Source organism: Pseudonaja textilis, chromosome 3, assembly GCF_049901715.1.
Source record: "Pseudonaja textilis isolate UNSWEBS1 chromosome 3, rPseTex1.2, whole genome shotgun sequence".
Taxonomy (NCBI): Eukaryota; Metazoa; Chordata; class Lepidosauria; order Squamata; family Elapidae; genus Pseudonaja; species Pseudonaja textilis.
The window spans coordinates 73909371-73924309 of record NC_141992.1 but is presented as its reverse complement, the minus strand read 5'-3'; positions in this window follow the sequence as shown (position 1 = coordinate 73924309).

Genomic DNA, 14939 nt, shown 5'->3' with positions numbered 1-14939 from the left:
GTGAAATTGTCAGTGTCTCTCTTTTCACATATGATTGGCTATTCTGATTATGCCTAATTTATTCTTTAGAGAACAAAAGGAACATTCAACAAAGCTTCTGAAAACAAATTATTGTTATTAAGATTGACTAAAAATTGTACCACCACTCCCAAATTTGTCACCTGCTTTATAGGCAATGTGATTTGGAGAGATATAACGTGCAATTCAGCAGTGGGATCCTACCCGTTCCACTACTGGTTCGGTGATCATGTGCGCGTGCACATGCATCTAATGTGTGCATGCACCTAATGCATGCATGCAGCTTTCTCCATACCAGCGGAGGCCTGCAGCGCCAATCAGCTGAGAGAATAAAGAAAAGAAATGTGCAGGGGTGGTTGGGCGGGCTTATCCTGTGCGTTTCTCTTCTTTTTCCTCTCAGCTGATCGGAGGCTTTTTCTCGTCCTCTCAGCTGATCATAGGAGGCTTTTTTTTTTTTTTTACTACATGTTCGGCTGAACCGGTCTGAACTGGTAGCATGTCACCACTAGTGGAATTCCTCCCTAGTTTGCAGATCTTCCTCTATTGTGGCAATGGTTGGAGGGCTGATGCAGGCAGTACAGCCAGCCATGTGAGGAGTGGTGGGGAGTGGCAGGGTGGGGGACAGAGCTGAATCACCACTGCGTGCAAGCTGGATACATTGCATCGGCGGGCCGTATCAATCCTGAGGGCCGTAGTTTGAGGGCCCCTGCTGTACATTTTCCCGTTGTAATACATGAGAAAATCTGCAGTGTTTGCTGCTCTCCAAGTTACTCCTGTTATCTGTATTTAAAATTCCACATTCATTGCATCGGAGCAACATGTGGATGATTAGACCTTAACACTTTTTGATGTGACTTCATGTATTCATAGTTACTTTTCTTTCTATTAAATTTTTTCTTTTGCCTTCCTTGTATCATACAAAACGCAGAGCACGTCTAGAACGTGAAATGTAAATTCTGTTAAATGATTGTAGTAATTTATGAACTTGGGCGTCAACAGTAGATGAATTCGTGAGTATCTGCTATTAATTCCAACCCTCTTTTGTTGTTCAAGAAGCACCCTTGAATAGGATAATTGCAGGAATCTTTTCATGTTGAAAGCAATGCAAACTCATGAACATCATTTGATGACACAACAATGAGGCTACTAAAGACTCCTTGCCATAATAGAAATACACAGAGATAAAATTAGCCATCCCATTCAGGGAACTTACATAATAAGGAATTAAAGGAAATGAGAACTAAATTAAAGCTGAATAGAGGACTGGTGTGTCTCCTAGTAATTCAGATAGAATGCTCCGTCTTTGAAGTTACAGTCAGGGGTGGGTTTCTACTGGTTCTGTCCACCTCTGTAGAACTCTGGTAGCTCTGAAGAGCAGCAGACATAGAACCGGTTCTATGTCTGCTGATGTTTTTGCCCGCCCGCCCACCTGGGCTTTTACCTGATCTTTATTTCCTGATTTTTCAACTTCAGCTGCCAAACTAGGCACAGCTGCAGTTAAAAAAACAAGAAAAGAGGGCTGTTTCAAAGGCTGCTTCTCCGCAGGCAGTGTGTTAATGACGTGCTAATGACGATTTACAGGTGCGGGGCTCACAGCAGGCAGGGAAGCTCGTAAATTCCGAACTGGTAGTTAACTCTGTCATATCCCACCCCTGGTTACAGTCCTGAGTAGAAAAAGCAAAACCTTTGCAGCAAATGAACCTCCCAGCAGGAAACAGCTAGTATATAAATAACATGAATTCAGGGATAATTTGAGTCTGGGAAAGGCCCTATTCTCCTCCTTCAGTGATATGGAATTAAGAAAAATTGTCTGCAATATATGACAAAAGGAAGTTCCAAGGAGAAAGGGAAATTAATGTGCAACTATATATTTAGGCTTCCACCTTGTTTGTTTACCAGTGTTTAACTTTGTAGGGCTTACTGCGAATGCAAATGCAAATGACATTATCTGGACTACCCATCACATTAATTGAATAAGTCAGTGGTTCTCAACCTATGGTCTGCGGATGCCTGGCGGGATGCCACAATGTCATTGCAGGGAGCCTGCGATGGCTGGAAGAAAGGTTATAATTTAAATCTTGAATTAAGTCTTGGTGGTCTGTGGCCATGGTCCATGGTCACAAAAGATACTTTAGTCCATGGTGAAGAAAAGGTTGAGAATTGCTTGAATAAGGCAATGTAATTGCAGGAGAAAAGTTTTCTGTGGAACTACTCCAAACTTTTATTCCCTTAAAAACTCTTGGAATAAACATTAGTTAGATATTCCATTTGCCCTCTTAGATATCCTCCACACCGTGTGAACATAATTGAGACTACTTTAGATATAAAGAGTTGCTCCCAGAATTCCACTGTTCCCTATTCAAGTTAGAAGTTATTTCTCCATTTTCCTTTCATTGATCATGGTGAAGAGTCCCACAAGAAGGTTGTTTCCAAAATCACCCTGTTCTTTATAAAAAAGAACCCTTCATCTCACACCTTCTGTCTATGCATTTTGCATCATTTTGGGGGATGTTTACATTTGACATTTTTTGTCAGCACAGTAGATAGGACATGATGCAATGGACCATCCCTGACCCTGTCTGACTTTTCCTCCCCCAGCCTGTTTCTTCTCCAGATCTTTTGAAGTTGCTAATTTTTCAGCATTCTGCTTCTTCAAAACACTTTCAGTTTTTCAGTGGTGTGCTCCTAAGTACCAAAGCAAATAAAAGCCCCGCTTTTGCAAAACGATTACGTGAACTAATCCATGATTTCCACCTTTCAGAATGTGTTTTCAATATATTTATTTTGAAAAAGTGCCTACAAAACAGTGGCAGTAGATCACAGATAACTTTATTTTCTTTTTCAACAGTTGCTGCCTGTTGTTTCTAGTTCTTTCCCAACCCTTCTTGTCCAAATGATTAACTTAGACAAATTTATAAACTTGTCTATAAAGCAGATTGGATGCTGAAAATTATCTGTTCAAATTTGATTTGAAATTGTAAAATGATTGTATGAAATAAGAATGAATATTTCAAGGAGAGGGCTGAGAAAGACAGGATGGAACATCTTCAGAAAGAGAGGTAAGAAGTTTAAAAGAGAAGAGATGGAGCAGAGATATGGTGGAAGCAAGACTAGTTTACAAGAATAGAAAAATATGGAGAGGAGAGATGCTGGTTTAGCTATATTTTTTCTTAAATAATGCCTTTAATTTCTTTGACTTACTTATATTTTTACTCCATTTCTGTGCCCTCTATAAGGTAGGCATGGTAGTTTGATGTAAAATTGAACAATCAACTTTAATAATAATTTTGCCAAGTTCAGAGAATGAGTGACACAAGATCTGGGAGTTAATCAGCTTGTGTGTTTCACTATCCTTGTCCCAATGCTGAACTTGTGGATTCCATGTAAAGTTCTATGTTCTATTTACTTATTTATTAAATTTTTATGCTGTCTATTTCCCTTGTATTTCCCCTGGCGGCTTGCAAGTTATAAAATAAGTAATAACTTCATGGATTGATAAAATTATACTGAAACCAGAACCAAGAGATGGATGGGATGGGGATGTGGCCTTCTTAGCCCATCAGCCACCTCTAGCAGTGAGTACCCCACCCTTGGGGCCCCAGGCCTACAGCCAGGTTTTGATACCCTAACAATTAATATGAGTTTACTTTATTGAGTAGCCCTTGGGCCATATCAAAGTGCAGCATTCCAGACACAAATTATTACTAAAATCTGATAAAAACAATTTAAAATGGAATTGGATAAAATTCAATTTAAAATGAAATTGGATAAAATTCAACTTAAAATGAAATTGGAATAAAATACAATAATGTAATATACAGATAAAATATGATACAATTATATTTCAGTGTCACCCTTACAATCTATCCCAATCAGTCCCACACATGCTGATCTCAACCAAATTATTTTGCTTAAGTACTGTGCTGTGTTAAATTTGTTTTCAGATTCTGGCCAGACATAAGGTAAGTTGTTTTGATATGAGGATCCCAATGGGTCATTCATTTGGTATATAGACCAAGGTACTTGTGTCTTATACAGGTAACCATCAAATAGGACGTAATAACAATTGAGTTAGTTTCAGTTGGTTCCACCAATTTTTCATCTCTTGACATTTTAAGAGATATACCTCAGATATATTGCTGAGGGTATGAAAGTATACATTTAATTTTTAGTACACTTCTCTTTGGAGTTTTGCTCTTTATTTCCAACAGTGTAAGAATACATACTGTACAACTAGTTCATTAATCAAGACAGAGATGCTGGTTGTACAGGTGCTGCTGGGTTCCATAAGCACCAGCCATCATAATCAGTTGCCAGGTGTGAAAGCAGCTGGCCTATAGAAAGCAAGATATTCCTCATCCCTGAATTAAAGTCCTTCTTACTATTAAAATGTAAATTTTAAAAGACTTTCAATTAATTATCGTATCACCTGCATACAGTTGATCCTTTTTGGATGTTATGTATAACTTCCACATATTAACTAATAAACATTTTTGGGGATAAACAACAAAAGGATGATTTAGAATGTTGACTTTGGAAAGTTACTAATGGACTAAAAGTCCAGATGGATTTGAAATAACATTTTAAAATTAATTATAATAATCCTTCCCACGGGAAACAGCTGTTGTTTTGAATTCTTAAAAATGTTTGGACACTAGAGGGAACCAGAAAGAACTAGAGATTGCAATTAAAAGAGTAGAACACTTCACATTTGACTTACTAATATGGAGTGCAACAAAATACTTTATTTTTACTTTACTTTATGTAAAATACTTTATTTTTACATTGGATATATTGAAGGTGATTTGTGAATGATGGATCCAGAAGTTAACTAGAGAGTATTTGCCATTATAGTGTGGAAAGGGAACTTCATGAAGACAGTAGTGTCACAAAAAACAGGAAAAGCCCAAGGGGAACATCAGGTCAGCCAGAAAACAAACTTACTTAGGAAAAGGAATCAAATAAAAAGTATTAAAGAATCCCTATAGACAAAAGCCTAAGTAATTAAGAAAACTAGACAAATAGGAAAAGGAAACAAAAGATAATTTAGAAAACCCTTACAAACACAGGACATACCAAATAAGCAAAACAAACAGACAAAAGACACAAAATATAAATTACAAAAGGGACAGACAGGAGATTGCCACAGAACAAATATGAAAAACGATCTTAAAGCTAAAAGAGATTACAGAAAACCAATAATACAATCTGGCCACCCCGCGGAGTTTGCCTTCCGCATCCTGCGGAGTTTGCCCTCCGGCGGGAATAAAGACAAACTCAAACAGGATTTGAAACATTAGGCACAAATACAAACACTCACACAAAATCAACTTACAAAGGGAAAAAAGGGTATAAAAAACCAGGGACTTACCATAAGAAGCTAGCTAGCCCAGGAACACAGACTTCTTGCTGTTCTCCACCTTCCTGAAAAATAAAAAGATCCAGCTTTCAAGCAGTTGTCCGTATCCTTGCTCCGGAGCTCTCCCAGCGGGAAAGTCGAATCCTCGAAAGAAAGGCATTTTGACACCTTTCAACAATAGATAGAATGTGTTTAAAGGATGTTATAGAAGACAAATAATTTTGATCAGACAAGACTGGTTTGAAAGTGGATTTAAAAATGATACAACTATAAGAATGATATAAAAAAAAGATGCTACACTGGATATACAAATCAAACCAGCTGATGTTTTAATAATTAAAAGGGATATCAAAATAATAAATGAAAGATTGACATGGATAATTTCCTATTGTGAATTTACAAAAGAAGCCTGTGAAAGAATTCATGAGAAGAAACAAAGAAAAAAAATGAAAACAGATCAAGTTGTAGCACATTATTTAAAGGGATTAAATACTTTTTTTTTTCTTTTAACAAAGGAAGGAATACAAAGTTTATTTATATGTTATGTTATCTTTGCTAACCCTTACCATACTGTTGCAATCAGAACTGAGTATAACAAAGCTTTAAGGATTTGTTTATACTTAAGATATAGGATATGGGAAAAGGAGATTATTCATTTTATTTTTTAGAGAAGGTAACAAATTACCAAAATAGCTTATACTTGTTCTTTTTTCCCCCCAAAGTTTTTTTATTTTTATTTTACATACATATCAATGTGTGAACAATATAACACCTTGGTGTTTTACATTTTATATCCAATAACATATTAATAATTATGTGAACTATTTTTCATAATATTATTTCACTCCATCCTTATACTTGTTATGATGAAAGTTATACTGGTTTTCCCTCCTTACTATATTCTAATTTTTCTTTCTTTTCTATTTTTCCTTATTTTCTGTCCTTTTAATTCATTTTATTCTTCTAATTTTTAGCTTTTATCCTTTTAATGGTGATGTTTAATAAAATTATTATTTAAAAAAAGGAAATAGCTGTATGTGAAGGTTTTCAGCCTGGTAATATGAGTTGTGAAAAAGATTCTTACAATAATAATTGATTAGATTAGATTAACAGAGTTGGAAGGGATCTTGTAGGTCGTCTAGTCCAACCCCCCACCCAAGCAGGAGACCCTGTCATTTTCTGAAATGACAGTCCAGTCTCTTCTTCTTGAAAGTCTCAAGTGATGACGCTCCCACAACTTCCAAAGGCAAGCTGTTCCATTGGTTGATTGTTCTGTCAGAAAATGTCTGCTTTTCAGGTTAAATCTCTCCTTGTTCAGTTTCCATCCATTATCCCTTGTCTGGCCTACAGGAGCTTTAGAAAATAGCTTGACCCCTTCCTCCCTGTGGCAGCCCCTCAAATATTGAAGCAATGCTATCATGTCTTCGCCGGTTCTTCTCTTCACTAGACTAGCCATGCCCAGTTCCTGCAACCGTTTATTGTACGTTTTAGTCTCCAGTCCCCTAATCACCCAGGTTGCTCTTCTCTGCACACTTTCTCGAGTCTCAACATCTTTTTTAGGGTATGGTGACCAAAACTGGATGCAGTACTCTAGGTGTGGTCTTACTTGTTGATACAAATAAGTAAGAATTAGCAGTGTGATATGGTTGAAAAATACCCCACAAATGTTATTTTAGGCTGTATTGACACAAATATGTTTACTAATCACAGCACGTATTCTTCTTTGGTCAGATCTCACCTCAAATCTTGTGTTCAGTTCATACTACTACATTTTAAGAAAAATTCAGAGAGACTGGAAAATGAATGAGAGAAAAATAAGGAGGAAGATTGGTAGATTAGGAACCAAGTCTTATAAAAGTAGATCAAGAGAACTGGCCCTGCTTTGCTTGAGAAGGGAAGATTGAATGGTGTTCTGATAGCACTTTTATTATTTATTTTCAAGTATTTAAATAATCTATAAGACAGCCCAAATCATAGTTTGTGTCTCTGGCCAATGTACATTGATTAAAAAATAAATAAAAACTACAAAAATACTAAAAATCAAAAAAATCAAAAATAAATACTAAAAATCAATATTGCAATTCCCAATAAAGATATGGTGATGTAGTCAAGAATGGTATCATAAGCACTGATTCTCACAACAGAGTGGACCCATCTTACTCTTATCATCTTAATCTGATTTATGGGTTAGAAAGGGCTGCACTTCCCAAGAGACTGGTTTTCTTTTTCCTTTTCTTTTTTGTGTCACTAGTGTAAATGATAAACATTAGCATCACTAGAGTTTATCATTTACATATAACCCTGCTTCTGCTAAAATTATATTTTTTTATTCGATTTAAGGATAGATTAGATTGGAGCTAAAGCAGATGTGGTATTCAGCAGGTTCTGACCAGTTCTGGAGAACCGGTAGCAGAAATTTTGAGTAGTTCGGAGAACCAGCAAATACCACCTCTGACTGGCTCTGCTCCCATCTATTCTCTGCTTCCTGGGTTCCAGCTGATTAGCTGGGTTTTCTTTTGTTGCCCTGCATAGGAGAATGGAGCTGGAAAGCAGGTTAGTGGGGTGGGATGGAAATGGGGATTTTGCAGTATCCTTCCCCCTGCCACGCCCCCCAAGCCACACTGCGCCCACCAAGCCACACCCACAGAACTGGTAGTAAAACATTTGGAATCCCACCACTGACCTAAAGAGGCTTTTGTTCCATACTAGCAGGCTTGTAGGCCTGCATTCCTATTGGTCCGGAGAAGCCGGGCCGTGATTGGACAAAACTAAGCGTTCTGATTGGTTTTTATTCGGCTGCCGCGATTGGGTAAAACCAAGTGCGGCAAGCTCAAATGCATGTCATAGGCTGCCTAGCCGCAGCCCGCTCTATAAAAGGAGCTGCCTTGGCTGGGAGTCTCGTCTCAGTATCTGGTTTCCTAATAAAGAGCTGCTGTCACTATTTTGAGCCTCGTCTCTCCTTGGGACCCACTGCCCAGACATAGCAGCTTTCTTCCTACTTTGCACTGGTAAATTTCTTAGAGCAGGGGTCCCCAACCACTGGGCCGTGGACCGGTACAGGTCCGTGGAACATTTGGTACCGGGCCACAAAGAAAATAAAAATAAAATAAAAATGGTGGCTTTCTTTGCCTTCGGTGAATGCTGCTGGGATCAGGGATCAAGGACACAAATGAAAGAAGGGGAGGGAGGAAGCAACCAAAGCCTGTCCTGCTCTCCGGCTCAGCGGCTTCGGTTTCCTCCTGCCTCGTTCCTCTCTCAGTCGCTCTCTCGCTCCTCCACCAGCCCAGGAAGAAACTGCTTCAAAGAAGCCGGCAGGGTGGCTTTTCCTGTTGGCGCAGCTCCTCGAGCGCCCATTCACCCCACCCAGCCACCCATGGTTCAATCCAGTGCTCCATTCTGCCTGCCTGCCTGCCTTCGTTTCTGGTTGTTTCGGAGTAGCTTTGGCTGAGAATAATAACTATTGCGCCTTTTTACTCAGCCGAAGCTGCTCCGAAACAACCAGAAACGAAGGCAGGCAGGCAGGCAGAATGGAGCACTGGATTGAACCGCGGGGCGGGGGGGGGTGAACAGGCGCTGGAGGAGCTGCGCTGACAGGAAAAGCCACCCTGCCGGCTTCTTTGAAGCAGTTTCTTCCTGGGATGGTGGAGGAGCGAGAGAGCGACTGAGAGAGGAACAGGCAGACACCTGAGGGATAAGGCTGAGGAGGCAGGGCTGAGAGGCGGGGCTTCTCAGCCATCCTGCAGGGACTTGTCCTGAGCCGTGGAGAGAGCCGCGGGCCGCTGCCACCCAGCGCTCAGTTTTGAAGGTGCTCCTCAGCCCGGCGCAGTTCCTGAATCTGCAGCTAAAACCCTCTGTTTTAAATGTCCCAATAGAAGAGAATATCTGTTGCTCAGGGTTGCAATGAGGAGGCATTAGCGCTCCCTGAACTTGGTGGTTTGCTGGCAGACGTTTTATTACCCGACTAGGTAACAACATCAGATGTTATCTAGTCAGGTAATGAAACGTCTGCAAGCAAACCACCAAACTCGGACTCCTCCCCTCCCCCCCTCCTTGAAAAAGTGTTGTGTCGTGTGTTCCCCCCCCCCGCCACCGGTCCTTGAAAAAGTGTTTCTGTGTGAAACTGGTCCCTGGTACAAAAAAGGTTGGGGACCACTGTCTTAGAGGACTTTATTACAAACATATGCACTGAGATGAAGCACATCAAAAGTACTTTTTGTACTTATTAGTGAAACCCAATCAGTACCCCTGCCAGGAAGTTATGTAATGCCCGCCAAGGCCCTGATCAGCCACTAACAGTTTCTTGGTGATGTAAGGTTTCCACCAAAATAACCTTACTAGGATTTGTGTGTAAACTGGTCCCACAAGCTTAAGAAAGCTGTGCTAAGATTATGCTATTATACAAAATTGACGCCAGCCTTCTAATTATTTCTTTCAAATGCAACCACTGTGTAGCATCACTGAGGATTTGTGTTTATACTTTTAATCTAGCCAGTAAGTGTTGCTGACTACGCCTACCACGTAGAAGGAAGCAGGGCCTTGATTATGCTAGAACTGAAATGAGCCACGATGACATGCTTTTTGGACCATCGTTTGCCCCGTAGGGAACGTAGTTAGAATGAAAAATGTGGGTGTGTTTTTCCTGTATTAATGGCAGTGGTTTTTTTTCCCTATAGCATTTTCCCATAAGTGCAGGATTTACTTTTTTTTTAAGTTCAAGTGTTGATCCAATAGTTGCAATAGGAATTGACCAACCCGCTTTGTTGACCAAACCTGATATTGTGAGCAATGAGTGACTGACCCAAAAGTCATCCAACAAGCTTTCATGACTAGGGTGGAACCAGAACTCACAGGCTCCTGGTTTCTTCTGGTGCCTTAACCATTACACCAAAGTGATATTTGCTTCCTACTCCCTTTAAAGTTCTTTTAAGCCAGCTCTGCACTTTTCTCCACTTCTGCCAACTTCAAAAGGCTGAAGACAGAGAACCAATATCTTTCAATCTGACCAATGAGAGAGACTCTTAAAGGAGGTGCCCTGATTTCACTGCAGTTTCAAATGCCAATTTTAGTTTCAACCCCTGAGTTTATTTATTTATTTAATTTATTTGATTTGTCAATCGCTTACAAGATAATAGGTATAAGTATAAACATGACTAAGAATACAGAAAATAGGTATGAATAAATGGGGATAATAGGACAGGGACGGTAGACATGATTGTGCATGCATAAGTGCACAATTGTGCCTACCGTCCCTGTCCTATTATCCCCATTTATTCATACCTATTTTCTCTATTCTTAAGGTTAAAAGAGTGGGGGTTAAAGAATATAACAACAGAGTCAGGTAGTGCATTCCAGGCATTGACCATTCTGTTGCTGAAGTCATACTTTCTGCAATCAAGTTTGGAGAGTTAACATTGAGTTTGTATCTGTTGTGTGCTCTTGTATGTTGTGGATGAAGCTGAAGTTATCATTGACTGGTAGGACATTGTAGCAGATAATTTTGTTTACTACGTTTAAGTCCAACTGTAGGCAGGGTAGTTCAAGATTGTCCAAGGCCAAAATTTCAAGCCTGGTGATATAGGGTATTCCCTTGTGAGCAGAGGAGTGTAGTACTCTTCTTGTGAAATACTACTGGATTTGCTCAATTGTATTAATGTCCGATATACAGTGCAGTTCCTGGTGTAATAAAAATCCTGCCTTCTTTGCAAATGGGAAGAAAAATGATCAGCTAGTACTCACCTCCATTCATGTTTTCAGTGCCCATTGGGTGCATTTGTCAGACCATTTGTTCCCCCCAAATCTGAATAACAATAATTTTTCATATAAAAAATAATAATCAAATCTTCACTGCAAGGAAATATCTTTAAACCCTAATACTTCTATTTCTCTCAAAAATCACTGCAAAGTGTGAAAACAAACAATTTCTAGCAAGGGGAAGAGAGTTTACTCCAATCTTGGCCAAATGCTAAGAACCCTATGGTTGGATGCTAAAGAAGAGAAAACAAGGGATTTTGCATGTATCACCACAGTTACAAATAGTAAACCAGCTCAGTCACCCAGTGGTGACAATGAACAAAGAACACAATGGTGCAGCACAGATCCAGGAAGACGTAGTGCCAAAGCCCCATCTGGAAATCATGTTACCAATATATTTTTTTGAACATTTTTTTATTTATTTAACTTATATGACACCCATCTCTCTTTCCAAAATAACTCTGAGCTCTGGATGACAGAAATCCTTTGTAGTGTGTACAGTATCAAATCCAGTATTCTCTATTTCTGATTATACCAATTTAGATGCATGCATAAACACATAAATATACATCAGGATAGAGAATGGGCTTTATTTGATTGCTTCCACTGGCTGTCTTTGATGGACTCAGCAATATAGCAATATATCCTTGTCAATTTGAATGTTTTGAATGCTTTTTTTTTGTGTGTGGTCCTGTAAGCTGTCAGGAGTCACTTGGATAATGAAAAGAGTAGCATTTATATTTAATAAATAGCCACCCATCACTACTATATCTATCTATCTATCTATCTATCTATCTATCTATCTATCTATCTATCTATCTTTCTTTCTTTCTTTCTTTCTTTCTTTCTTTCTTTCTTTCTTTCTTTCTTTCTTTCTTTCTGTCTTTCTGTCTTTCTGTCTTCTTTCTTCCTCCTTCCTTCCTTCCTTCCTTCCTTCCTTCCTTCCTCCCTCCCTCCCTCCCTCCCTCCCTTCCTTCCTTCCTTTGGAGAGATTGCTATTCCAGGATGGGTAAGCCAAGAGAGTTACCAAAAGAGGTCTCACATCAGAGGTATCGCGATGGGGGATGTTAGAAGAGAACAAATGACACAGGTAATGGCATGCTGTTACAATGAAAGCTCCTTCGGTATATGCATTGTGATGTTGCATGCACTTATTCAAAGGGTAGAACTTACATCTCAACTGAATAAGGTACTTTCATCATTTCAATTACATCCAAATGGACACCTCTACCTGAAGTTCCAAATCTGGGCCAACAGAGTGGCCAACTTGCTATCAGCAACTTGCTATCATACACAACTAAAGAAACAATAGCGCTCCCTCTCCCTCCCCCCGTCTCTCCCGTTGTATCTTTGCCATTAAATCTGCTAAAGCTAAATTAATCACTCCAGTGTCTGCTGCTCCCCCTGGGACTGTTTGCCCTTATTCCAGGAATACATTTTATTGTATGAATAAAGAAAATGTTGGTCTAAACAAATCCAATCATGCTCTGGCTCATAAGATGAGATGAATTAATTAATAATTTCCTTACCTCTTCAAAGAGACCTACAGAGGGTTGGTAAAAGTGAAGGTTCATTTCTATGGCTGGGTTGGTGTTCGGGCGCGCCTCCTGGAGACTGGAAAAAAATGAACAGACATGGGGGACAGATAGGAGAGACCTCCTTTCCATAGTTTTAAAGTCTCTGATTGCATCACTGTAGGTTTTCTTCATTAGCTTGGAGAATAAGTAGAAAAGAAATAGGAATAGAAAATGACAGTAAGAAATACATGCAAAGCCTGGTTTCTGGAATACTGTGCAACAGTTTTATCAATATTAGCCATAGCAAGAGACAATTTCTTATCTAATGTCTTAACTCTCTGTGTTCTGGTTTCTACTCTCCCCTTGTATGCATGTGTGTGCACTGGGTAGCATAACACCAGCTGCATATGCTTGGCTGAGGATCATATGACCAGAAAAAAAAGGGGGGGGCAGATATTCACATTTTGAGCTACTGCCCAATTGCAGTTCCCAAAAGGAAGGCTTTATTCTTTGTTGTTTAAACTGAGCTGGACATGGTTCATTTTGAAACCCACATTTTCTTTTGCCAGTTTGTTTCTCCCCTACCGTACGCTAAATTTGGTCTGCTTCGGTTCAGTTTTGGACAATTATCCTGCAGATGGATAATCAGACAAGAGTTTGAAGCCAATACAAAGAAAGATGATTACCCACCTAATCCAAAAAGAAACCCCAACCAAAATCCAAGACAGAGAACAAGAGAAGGGCAAAGCCCTCCTCCCATATATAAAAGGCACTGCAGACAAAATCAGCAAGATCCTCCAAAAACACAACATTAAGACAGCATTCTGCACAAGCAGAAAAATATCCACCATCCTAAGAAACCCTAAAGACAGAATCAAGTTAGAAAACCAAGGAGTATACGAAATCCCTTGCACCGCCTGTCCTACCACATACATTGGACAAACCAACAGAAGAATAAGTGCACACATTGAAGAACACAAGAACTCAGTCAAAAAAGAAGAACCGACCTCTTCCCTGGTCCAACACCTCAAAGCCACAGGACATGAAATTGACTTTAAAAATACCAGAACTATCACCAAAACCGAACACTTCAACAACAGAATAATCAGAGAAGCCATAGAGATAGAAAAACGCCTACACAGCATGAATAAACGAGATGATACCTCCCGCCTACCAGCCATTTGGAAACCCGCCCTCACTAACAAATGAGTACCTAACATGAAGAATGACACCAGACCCACACCCACGAGGGCCACACAAGATGCTACCAGCACACCTGCATGTAGAAAGCAGACTCACACCCACACAGAAGATGAGACATGACCACAGACCAGAAGCCATACCACAGCTGCATCACTACCCACTTCAAACCCCTCCGACCCATACATGAAGCAAATGGACACCCACCATGAAGATGCAGCACGACCACGAACGTGAAGCCAAACAACAGGATCACAGCTCACCAGCTCAAATCCCCCGACAACTAAGACTAACCTGAGCACAACCAAGCCCCCACCTGAACAGAACACAACCCCCACTCAATCAGAATACAGCCAAGCCCTCACCCAACCAAGTCACACCCCCACTAGCAGTTAAAAGGAAGAAGCAGCTGCAAGCTCACTTTACTCTGAAAAGCACAAAGCTGAAGACACAAGCCTGAAGATGACGAATGAGATTTCGTTGAAACGCTGCCAAGATACTTCCAATTTTACGCGGGAGAAAACCCAAATAACCAAAGATCCATATATATGTGTGTGTGTGTGTGTGTGTGTGTGTGTCTTTCAGCTTTGTTCGGGTATTCTCCCACGTCATTATAGCTGTGCTGTGCTGTGCTTTTAAAGTTGTAGCAATGTTTTGGCAGAATCTCATCTGCCATCATCAGGCTTCTGTATTGTGTTTGTCAATACAGAAGCCTGGTGATGGCAGATGAGATTCTGCTGAAACATTGCTACAACTTTAAAAGCACAACTATAATGGCGTGGGAAAATACCCGAACAAAGCTGAATACGATACATGTAAGTACTGTGAAAATTTAAGAATATATATATATGTTTTAAAGTTTAACCTGTTTATTTATGCTGATCAAGCTGCTGTTAAGAATCTAAGAGATGAAAAAGCCATTCTCAAGGGCAGGTCTGTACAACTTTCTACATGGATTCATGGGCTGAGATGGTGTTTCTATGCTGATATGCTATAGAACATGTCAATTGTCTAATTCTTCCAAAGTCATTCTTGTTTCAATCCCCCCCCCCCGCCCCCAAGGATACTGGAACAGATATGCTAGTGTACAATTC